Source organism: Anas platyrhynchos, chromosome 25, assembly GCF_047663525.1.
Source record: "Anas platyrhynchos isolate ZD024472 breed Pekin duck chromosome 25, IASCAAS_PekinDuck_T2T, whole genome shotgun sequence".
NCBI classification, from domain to species: domain Eukaryota; kingdom Metazoa; phylum Chordata; class Aves; order Anseriformes; family Anatidae; genus Anas; species Anas platyrhynchos.
The window spans coordinates 8,034,366-8,045,409 of record NC_092611.1 but is presented as its reverse complement, the minus strand read 5'-3'; the positions used below and the strand labels follow the sequence as shown (position 1 = coordinate 8,045,409).

General features: G+C 58.9%; 1 protein-coding gene across 1 annotated transcript in view; it reads left to right on the top strand.

Moving 5' to 3' along the window:
- Positions 1–6,542: 6,542 nt before the first annotated feature.
- Positions 6,543–11,044, top strand: part of BCL9L (BCL9 like) — a 44,940-nt gene continuing 40,438 nt past the window's right edge. The window contains exon 1 of the mRNA XM_027444221.3: positions 6,543–6,952. The gene's annotated coding sequence lies outside the window, so the exon portion shown is untranslated. The remainder of the gene's footprint in view (positions 6,953–11,044) is intronic.

The following is an 11,044-nucleotide window of genomic DNA, read 5'->3' as shown; positions in this document are numbered from 1 at the left end:
TCCTGCTGTTACCATGGGAACTATGTTCACAGTTGCATTTCATTGGCTTCTGGAAAAACTCCTTTTTCCCTTTTCCCCTTTTCCACCTTGGACGTGAGGCTGTGGCAGTCAGAGGGTGGGGAAGCTTGCAAGGGTTCTGATAACTGGGGTAAAGGCAGCAGCTACAAGTAGGAATGGGGAAATAGGGCAAGACCTTTAGGGACTGTGGGAAGCAATTGTGTTTGTGTGGTCTTCAGCTTGGTCTTTTCTGTGTCCTGTGGCTATGAAAGGGGTCGTGGACACCTCTTGTCCACACATCTGCCTGCTCAGCCAAGAGACTGCTGTATGGGTGCAAGAAGGTAAGGGAGGAGACGATGATCCAGGCTCTCGTGCTGTCACCCTTTTGCGTTGTTCAGGAAGGTTGTGCTGTGGCCTGGCAGTTTGGGAGCACACACAGAAAGTCTCAAGCAGCTGAGATGCATCGGCACCAAGCAGCACTTGTTGGCTCGCCTGGTCCTCGTGTCACCGTGCGATGCCCCTCGCTGCTGCCAAACACAGCAGGCTTGTGTGAACAGGGGGATTGCCTTGGAATGAGGAGAAAACAGGGATGTGGTGCAGAGAGGGTCCTCGAGCCTGTTTTTAGGGTTTGCACAGAGCGACAGAAGGCAGCGGGACGAGCAACGAGTCTGCTCGAGGCTCCCCACAACACCTCCAGCCCCTTCGTGCCAGGCCAGCCCGTGTTTGGTGGGCTACCTCTGCCAGACACAGCTCTCCTGCAAACCTCTGCCTTGCCTTCCCTCCGGGAGAGCATCCTGGTGCTGGGTTCTCAGTGCTGATGCTGCACAAATACCTGCAAGGAGACCCTAAACAGGGGCTGTCTGTGCAGGGGGGGCTGATTCTGACCGTGCCACTGCCAGCTCCGAGCCCCTGCATCTCGCTGGCAGGGGCTGCAGGTCTAGTTTTTTTAATTTTTTTAATTTTTTTAGTTTTTTTTCTTTGCACTTTCGTGCAGGACCGATGGGGAGGGGGCTGCGGGGGGGGGGGGGGGTCCCTGCCCGGTTCCGAGCCCCGCGGCCGCCAGGCGGCGCCGCCCGCCCGCTCCGAGCCTCCCCCGCGGTACCGGCGCCCGGCGGGGCCCGGGGCAGCGACAACCGGGGGTCCCCTCCCGTCGCCTCCCCATCTCCTCTTCCTTAAAAGCTGGGAGCAGGCGTGGAAGAAGCCGTAGCACGGGGCTGCACCAGGTTTTTCTCCTCCTGTCTGCATCTGGGGTGTTGGTGCTTCCCCTCTCTCCATCCCTCCCCTCTGCCACTGTCATGAAAAGATGCTGAGAGGGGTGTTAGGAGAGGCAACATCCCTCCAGGATTGCCTCGCTCTGCACTGTCTGGGGTTTGGTAGTGCCCCTGCATCAGCAGGGTGTTGTAGGAGAGCAAGGAGGGAGATGGGGAAGTCTGGAGTAAGAGAGGCAAGCGGAGAGAAAAGCAGCTGGCAGGAGGACCTCTTCCTAGTCCCAAGTCCCAGAGAGTCCTGGTGGCTCAGACCTCTGCCAGGAAAGTACCACCAGGGCTGTGTGTGTGTTTGGAGAGTCTGGGGCATGGATGAGCAAGGGGGGAGTGAAAGCTGAAGGAGGAGAGCTAGGGGAGGGCTCATGGCTTTACTCGCAGTCCCCCTCTCAGGAATGCCCAGGACAGCCGGGTCTGACCAAGCAGAAGTGTGGCAGGTGAGTCTGGCTCTGCTGGCCTTACCAACATCACATCCACTGCCTGTCTGTACAACTCACCTGGTTCACAGATGCCTGTGAGATGCTGCGGGAGAGGCTTTTCCCTCTGCTAGGGATTTGTGTGGCCCAGGTGTTGCACATACCAAGGTGTATTGGGATTTGCAGATGGCACAAGGCAAAAAAAACGGTGACTTCTGTTACGGCTCCGTTTACAGAGTGATTCTGAGCCACCCCAAATAGTAGTTGAAACACTGAGTGAAACAGAATTTGCATCGGGCTTCTGGCCTCACTCCGAACCCACCTGCTCCGTGCTCCAGGATTTGCTGACAAAGGGCTCGAGTGCCTGCAGTGACCGACCGAGCTCCCAGGGCTCCTCCGAGGATGAAGAGACTGAGTAAATAACCAAAGGGAGGGGTTGCTCCCTTCCTAGGTCTCCTGCACTGCAAAACTGCAGCAGCAGCCAGCAGCACCTGCTCTTCCCCCTTATTCTGCAGCTTTGGGAGCTGGCCTCCGTGTGCCTGCTGCCTGTGGCCACACACATTTTGGGCGTGCAGCAAGCACATCTGCCTGCCCTGGCACCACCGTGGGGTGCACGATGCCTCTGATGAGACACTGGGGTGCGCGGAGGGGAGCCCAGGACCGTGAGCGCTGCCTGTACAGACCCGAAATCCTGCGCAGGGCCTGCTGCTGCCTGCGCAGCCAGCCAGGAATGTCACAGGGAAATCTGGCTGCTGCAGGGGGGGGGGGGGCTGCATTCCTCCCTCCAAGGCTTTTGGGGTCCCCCCCTGGCTGCTGCTGCTCCCTGCCCTGCTCTCGGGGGGCCACGGGGCACCCTTTGGGCTGGGGGCTCGCCCGGCCCACCCAGCTGCCTGCCTTGCCGTGGGTCGGAGGGGGGATCTGGCTGGCTTTGTGTCACTGAGGCGCTGTGATTTCAGAGCCAACCCTGCCTGCTCAGTTTTTCCAAACCCTCACTTGGAAGGAAGGAGCAGTATCAGGATAAGAGTCCTCCCCACCCACCCCGTTCCCTGCCACCTTCCCAGCTCCCCAGCCAGCCCCGGGGCCCTGGGTGGCAGTGGGAGGCGCTGCCTGTGCTGATTGCTGCCTTTATCGCACCGGTGGCCTTGCTAAATGGGTTAACCCCTTGCTCCCTCGCTGCCTGGCGTTTGCTTCTCCTGACAGCAGGCTGGAGTCTGTCCTGCTGTCAGCCGCTGCAGCTGTGCGGGCTGCCTCGTGGGCTGCAGCTTTCGTGGCTCTGCATGAGGTGAGAGAGGCAGCTCCCACCCCGGCTGGCTGGCAGAAGTTCCCTCCTGGCTTCGGTGCCGGTAACCCCGAGCTTCTGCTTCGCGTGCCACCGAGCAGAGCCCGCTCAGGACAGCAGCAGTGTAACGAGACAGGAAACAGCCAAGCAAATGTCTGCGCAAGGAAAACACTGCAGCCCTGGCCCAAGTAGTTTAGGAACCCCTTATCCCATGTCCTGCCGTGCTGCTGGCAGTTGCATGAGGCTGCTGATGAGCTCGCTTCCAAGCAGCCTGTCTCCTGGCACTTGGCACGGGTCTGTGATGCTGGAGGTGCCCTTTACATGGTTACAGCGCGTAGCAGAGGCCACCCGAGCGCAGGCTGCTGCGGTGGGAGTTGGGCTCATTCCCTGTGCATGGGAGAAAGCTTGGAGAGCAATGCCATGCCTGGAAACGTGGGTTTTAGGAGTGCGTCTGATATCGTAGTGATGGCAAAACATACATCTGGAGCCTCAGCCCCTTTGTGATCCCGAATTGCATCAGGAGTTTGTCTTTGCAAGAAGATGGTGTGTGAGCTGCACTGTGACAAGCCAAGCTGGAGGGTCCTGATCCCTTCAGGCACAGACCTGGGGCTTCTGCTGGGCTGGCTTTTTCCCCGTTTCCCTGAGTAACAGCTTGTGGTGCCACCAGAACAGTAACGCCTTTTGGTGCCACCAGCCCCAGACTTGCTTGCTCCATCCCAGGTCGTCTGTGTTCCCCCAGCACCAAAGGCTCTGCTGGGGTCGATCAGAGTCTGGAGTGAGCCACTGGGGAAACCACTCACAAAGAGGCAGCTCCAGCTAACTGTGAAGCACATCAACTCCAGTGTAGTTAATTGGGCCTAATTAATAATATTCATAAGTGTAATGAGGGCCTTGCCCACAGGGGTCTAGTGAAGGCCTGAGTTCGGGGATGGTGTTTTGGAGAGGTGAGAGGAATGAACAAGTTCCAGAGCCTCGGGACCCGGGTTCCCTCTACTCCAAGCATCCTCTGTGAAACTGCACCAGGACAAGGCTGTGACCCTGGAGCCCGGCGTCTTCTGTACACCACCTTGAGCTCTGTTTTTCCAGCTGGTGTGGCTCAAGCTCCTTGCCTGAGCAAATTACCCCACAGCACACCACGCACGTCCCAGGGTTGCTGCTCGAGCTTCTTCAGAAAGCAGCATGGGCTGACCTGGGCCAAACTGTGACTACACCAGCGTGAGAGCTGGGGGAGTTCCATCTTCGTGTGCGTTTTGCTCGTTGTACAATTGAAGAGTGAATTGACCTGCAAGAAAGAGGGAAGGGTTAGCTCACTTGTTGAAATGCCCAGCACAGGTTCTCCCTTGGTGATGAGGGGCTCCCTTGTGTCCGAGCTGTCCAGCCAGCACTTCTCATTAGCACTGATTTGCTAGTAAAGAACATATGGGGAGAAAAATATTGTTTGGGGTAAAGAAAGGGGCAGGTAACAGGCAGGCTGGGCTGCTCGGCTGTGGCCTCACAAACGTGCTGATGGACCAGGTAGCTCCTGGAATGAGCAGGAGGCATGGGAGGCCGAGGGGAAGGGGAGAGGCGGCGAGTGGGTGACTCCCCCCATCCCCTGCCCTGCTGTGTCAGGCTGAGACGGGGGGAAGGAGCGGGGCTGCCTGCTTGCTGCGTGCCAGACAGCAGTGGCAGGGCACTGCCTTTACCCATATGTGCCCTGTGGGGGGGTTTATGGGGTCTGCACTTCGTGCCCACGCTGCGCTCCCCCGAGCTCGCTCCCGCCGCCCCGCACCTCGCCAGGGGGCGCCGCCGCCGCGTCCCCGTGCGCCCCCGGCCCCCGCCGCGCCCCCCGGGACCTCCCCGGGGCTCGGCTCCGCTCCGATGGGCACCGGGAGGTCCCCGAGCAGCTCGGGCCCCTCGGTGTCGGGGCTGTGGGGTCGGGGCGAGGCTCCTGTACGGGCCCGGAGGTGGTTTCTTGCTGTGTCATTCCGAGGCGGCTCTGGCTGCGGCCGCTGGTGTGCGTGCAGCCGGAGCAGGAGGGGGGGAAAAAAAAGGTGGATTTTCATTTTCAATTAGGGCCGCTGCTGCTGCTGCTTCCCATCAGCTGAGATTGATTGCTTGTCCCTGGATCCCCTTTAGCTCTGCAACGCTTTAAGATGCTGCCAAGCGGTCCCCGCCTGCAGCCCTCTCTTCTCTTCTCTTCCCAGCCCACCCCCGAGCGCTGAGCGCGCTGCAGGAAGGTGACATCCTGGTTAGGATGCTGCTGGCATCGGCCAGAAGCGGGTGGGCTGCCTTAATAGCCGGCTGTGTGCGCACTGCTACGGCTTGCAGGCGAAGAGCAGAGGCAGGCAGCGAGCCAGCTGTGTCCTCCTCGAGTCTCCTCCGCTTCTTCCTGCTCCTGTCCCCTCCACCCCATTGTACCTGTCTGTGCAGGGTGGTTGAGGTGTTGAGAACTGCTGGTAAAGGCAGCGATTTGCTGCCGATCCTCAGTGCTGCGTGCATTTAGTGTGTCTTGTGTGTAGGGTCTGGGAATGGCAGCAGGGAGGATTTTGGGTGTGAGATACCCCTGGTTCAGCAGTTTGAGAGCAGGGCACGCGGGGTGGCAGCACAACTTAAATATGAGGCTTGAGGGGGTTCATCCGAAGTGTCCCGGTGGACCAGAGTGGGCTCAGAGTAAACCAAGCCTGAGGAACAGAGAGATGGGGCTGAGAGAGGTCCCGATGCTGTTGTAGGGCGGCCTGGGATGTGTTCACTGCTGGAATTGGGGCAGAACGGAGACCCACAGGTACTGGTAATGCCACGAGACAACTGCATGTGAAACCCTTCTGTTAGCCCAGGCGCACACACGGCCAGACAGTCGCTTGGAGGGAGACAGCCCCCTCCACTTAGGGGCTAACAAGCAGCTCCAGCCCGAGTGCCGGCTGCCAGGCGCTCTCTTCCCTTGCTGCTTACGGCCTGGATGAGGGTGTTCTGGCAGCTGCTGGCGGCGGCTCCAGCCTGGAGGTCTCCATAAACCCTGAAACCCTGGCAGCAGTCACTCTGCTGCTGCTTTGATGGTCACCCTGCGTGGTGTGAGCTGGCTCTGCCATGGTGCCAGCAGTGCCCAGCTCAGTCTGGACGTGTTTTTGTGCGTCCCTACAGCGTGAGTGCCATTTGGCACAAGGGGACCCCCTGTCCTGCACAGTGCCCCTCTCCCTTTTTATGCCCGTGCTGTGGTTTGCACAGAGCAATGCTCATCCAGGGGGCTGCCGGGCCGAGCCCCCTCCCGCAGAATTCACCCCTTTGGGGGCCCTTTGGCGAGCTCCGTGCCCCGAGGAGGGGGGAAGCTGCCCCGGGGCCGCTTTGCGCGCACCCCCTGGGGGGGAGCCGAGGCCGGAGCCTTCCCGGGGGGGGCTCCGCCGGGCCGAGCCGGGCCCCGTCGAGGTCCGGCCGTGCTGCTGCGGCTCCTCCCGGCTCGGTGCTCGTCCCCGGCAGGCCGCTGGGAGGCCGGCGGAGAAAAGCGGGGCTGGGGAGGAGGCGGTGGCGGAGCGGCGGCGGAGAGAGAGAGAGAGAGGCTTTTATTTTGACAGGGCAGCGCTTGGCTCCTCGCACGGAGGAAAGTGAATGATCCTGTTTCTCCAAATGATTATTCAGGCTCCGGCGGAGAAAGGAGCACTCGGCACGCAGCGCCTTGCCCCTCGCCACGGCGCCCCCGCCCGCCCCCGGGCTGTCGCGGCCGCCGGCACCGGAGCCGCTCGGAGCCGCCGCCGCCGCTCGCCGCGGGGCCAGCTCCGCCGTCGGGCTCGGGCTGGAGCCGCCGGCAGCGGGGCTCCGGGCTCCGCTCGCCGCTCGCCCCGGGGCCGGGCCGCGGGGGGCGGCCGAGCCATGAGCCCGGCCCCAGCGGCCGGCCCCGAGCCGCCGGCCGGCCCCGAGCAGCAGCAGCAGCAGCAGCCCGCGGAGCAGCGCCCCAACACCGCCGGCACCGCAGCCACCAGCGGGGGCTCGCCCGGCCTGCCCTGAGCCTCTCCGCCGCCGCCGAGGTGAGTGCCCCGCCGCCGCTGCTCCCCCATTGTTCCGCCCCCCCGGGACGCGCTGTCGGGCTCCGAGCCCCGCAGGAGGCGCCGGGGCTCCCCCGGGAGCGGCGCCGGTGCCATCCTCGACGGGCGAGGAAGTTGAGGAAAAAAGGGCCCGGGCACGGGGCAGGTGGAGGGTTCCACGCGGAGCTGGTCCCCGGGGCTCTGTGGGGTCGTCGGTGGCCGGCCCCGGTGGTGCGGGGTCGCCCCCCGCTTGGGTTGGCCCCAGCGCTGCTGTCATCGTGCTGGCATCGGGCACGTCGTGGACATCGCCTCCGGTCTGCGTGGCCCTTCTGAGTCTCCTGGTACAGCCTGGAGAAAAAAATCCCAGAGGCTGCTTGTCTGGGGTCCTTCTGAGCTGTCTGCTGCTGGAACTCCACCAGGAGCAGAGCCTGAGCTGTGCTGTAGATGCAAAGAACTTCTTACTGACACCATGCCTGGTTTTGCCTGGGCCGCTCTGGATTTTGCAAGGTGTTATCGGTGGTGTGCATGCCCCAGGAAGGGCTGGAGCAGGGATTCCTCTGCTTGGAGTCCTTGCGTTGCATGGAGGTAGGGTTGAAGTCAATGCTCTTGCCTGAGCCTGCCCTCGATGCCAGCTCTCTCCCCGCTTTCTTTCAGCGCCTCGATCGATGTGCTTCTGTTCTCTCCTGAGGTAAATCAGGCATGCGGTCAGTTTGGAGGAGACAAAAAAAAAAAATAAGGAAGGGAGGAGGAATCTTACACGTATGTTCTTTCCTTGTGCTTGAGCTGTGCACAGAAAGGACCCGATGTAACAAAATCGTCGCTGTGTTGTATTAGGGACATGTCTTTAGCAGGTGGTGAACTTGTCCTAGCCCTGCTCTGCTAGCAACCACTTGCTGGAGTAGAAATGTGAGAAGGATGCATATCTGAACACGTAAGTAATGCTACATGACAGGGCAGGCTGTTGTGTTGTTGCTTGCAACGTCTGCACGCCCTGGGGGCAGTGCTATCCGACAAGGTGTAGGGCCGTGGTGCCGGCTGCTTGTGTCCCGGGCATGCGAGGCAGAGGGCTCCTGACAGCACGGTGCAGATGCCAACTGCACACCTTTGGCTGTGGTGTGTCGCTACACGATGCAGCTGCCTGCTGCTGGCCTGTGGAAGCTGCTCGGGGAGTGCAGCTCCAATTCTCGACCCCATCCAAACGCTGGTTCGTGCTAGGCACGCAGCGGTGGCACGCAGCTCAGTCCCTCTGTCCGTTTGTTGCCAGGCCTCGGCGAAGGGCTGTGCACGTTGTTTTGCTACTTTCGTGGTGGGCAGGATAAGAAACTGAGTCAGAGAGGAAGTGATTTGCCCAAGGTCTCATGGCAAGGCTGTGTCAGTGCCAAAGCAGGACCTCCTCTGACTCCGGTGCTGTGGCTGTGCGTGGACATGTCATACACCTGGTACTGACACAGAGATCACCGAGTCCACGCTGCTGCACGATTCCCTCTTCCTCCTTGGTAGAAAGAAGCTCCTGGGGCTGTGTCAGTTTGTTTTTTCTAGGATAATTGCCATCCTCATTGGAGTTTGTTTTCCAGAGCATTCATACTCTAAACACTACAGAGTCTTTATTTTTTTTTTTCCATGTATTTTGCCATTTCCGCTGTGTAAATGATGTGATCAGGGCCTCCTTGCCACCTTGACCTGTATCTTTGATACCTAGAAGATCCATTTTGTGACGTTCACTATTTTCTGTTATGATGTTGTAGGCGCCACTACGTCTGCCTCCCCCTGAAAGTCCCTTTCCTCTTTCTAGGTGCCTGCTAAAAAAATTTAAAAAAATGCAGCACCTGACTGAAATCTTACAAATTTAAAACCACAGATGCTCGGTTGAAGAAAGTGAAAAGTGATGCATTTTAAAACCCTCTGCCTTTTGCATGGTGTGGTGTTGGTTTGGGAAGGTTGCTGTCTTGCTGCTGTGTAACGGGACGAGCTGCCATGCCGGAGCCACCAGCTCTTTGCTCTTCCATGGCAGCTGCCAGGGATGCCCTGGAGTTAAACTGGGGTGCACCTCCAGCATAACGCAGCTCCACGGAGCTGTGCTTGGAATCTCCCAAGTCCAAGCACATCTAGGCACCCAGATGGAGTGAAATCCTCCACGCTTGCTGCTCTGGCACGAAGAAATCTTTGCTTTTCCTTCTTGCTGCTCGTTCCTGTCGAGGTGCTTGGAGTGCTCCCCCTACTCCCCCTCCCAGTGCTTCCCGTGCGAAGAGGTGTGCAAGGGAGCATTAGCTCTTGGTCCCCTCTTTGGGAGCACCGTCTGTGTCCTGGCACATGGCTGTTTCTCGTTGTTGTAGAGCTCTTTGTGGCTTCCCCTTGTCGTCTGCCTCTGGTTGACGAGTCCCAGGTACAAGGTGGCTCTGGGATTATTTTCTGTGTGCTGTCCCTTGTGCTGTCATAGCCAGTTGCATTGGGTTGAGCTGTTAAGAGTGGAACTTCAGCTGCTGGAGCGCTCTGGTATGTGCCCGTCTGCCCCTGAGGTCCAGATGTGTTCTTGCTGGGATTAGTTGTTTTTTTCTAACTATTATGATAGGTTTTAAGCTGCTTGGGTCTAGCCATTTCCTGGGGATGGCATAGGCTGGCTTCCAGCTCTTAATTCCTTAGTGCTCGATCCAGTTTTGCATACCCTGGCTGATGGAGCTCCCATGCAGGCCTTTTCTGGGGGAGCAGGTCCCTGGTGGAAAAGTGTACTCGACAGAATTTTGCTATTTCTGCTGAGAATCCACCAAAAGGCTGTTTCACCTCTGAGCCCGAGCTGTCTCAACTGCTGCTTTCCGAAACTCCCTCTGATGGGGATTTTCTTCTGCTCCTGTGAAGACAGGCTGAGAGAGCTGGGGGTGTTCAGTCTGGAGACGAGAAGGCTCTGGGGAGACCTCTGTGCAGTCTGTCAGTACTTAAAAGGGTCTTATAAAAAGGATGGAGACGGATTCTTTCCTCAGGTAGATAATGACAAGACAAGGGGGAAGAGTCTTAAACTAGAAGAGAGATTTAGGTTAGGCATTAGGAGGGAGTTCTCCACTGTCAGGGTAGTGAGGCACTGGCACTGGCACAGGCTGCCCAGAGAAATTGGGGATGCCCCATTGCTGGAGGTGTTCAAGGTTTGGAGGAGGGTGGCATCCCTGCCCAGGGCATTGGGGTTGGAGTTAGGTGATCTTTAATGCCCCTTCCAGCCCAAGCTAATCTCCGTTTCTCTGCCTCTGCACCCCATGGGACCATCAGGGAGTGCTCTTCTCGTCACCTTCTCCATTTGAGGTCACTCTGGAGCCCTAACGGAGCTGGCTGGCTCTTTCTGCTGCTGTGTCTTCCCAGAGATGCTGACAAATTTGCTCTTCTGGCAAATCTAAATCTCAAAAAAATCTAACACTAACGCAGGATGGGCCTCAGAGTCCCTGGGCTCCACGGGGCTGAGCTTCCTTCTTCCCAGGAAGATGTGGACTGACGAACGCGGCTCCTGTTGATCTCACGTGTGATTCATCGTTTCCAGGAGGTGCAGGAGCTTTGGTACCGGCTTCAAGTGGTTTGTTGATCTCCGTGAGGCTGAAACTACCTCGTGAAAAGAGAAGTTTGTGGTGGCGATGGAGAGGTGGCAAAATGCATGCCTTGGAGCAGAGGGGCTGGGAAAGCAGTGCAGCTCAGTCACTGCTCGGTTCTGCGTTTTCATCAGTTCTGAGATGGGGGTGAGGCTGAGGATGGTAGGAAAAAAGCTGCCTTGTTTCTTCCTGCCTCGTGTTTTGGAGTTGTGTGCGACCTTCCAGTAGGCCTGCTGTGCTCCTCTGATTTGCGTTCCCTTCTGTGAGCGCTCCCCTGGGAAGCCCCAAGTGGATGCTACCCAGGAACTGCTGCAGGAGGAGGGCAGAGATGTGCTCCTGCTGCTGTGTTTTGCCCTTCTTTAGCCTCTGCCTGGCACCAGCCACACCACATGGCGAGGACCAGAGGCACCCTTCCTTCTTCCATGGTGCGTGTTCCACATCATCCGCTTCACGCCGGGCAGCTCGCAGGAACGAGGAGCTGGTTTTCTCTCTCCCTGCCCGATTTTCTTTGAAACTCAGCTCCTCGTCA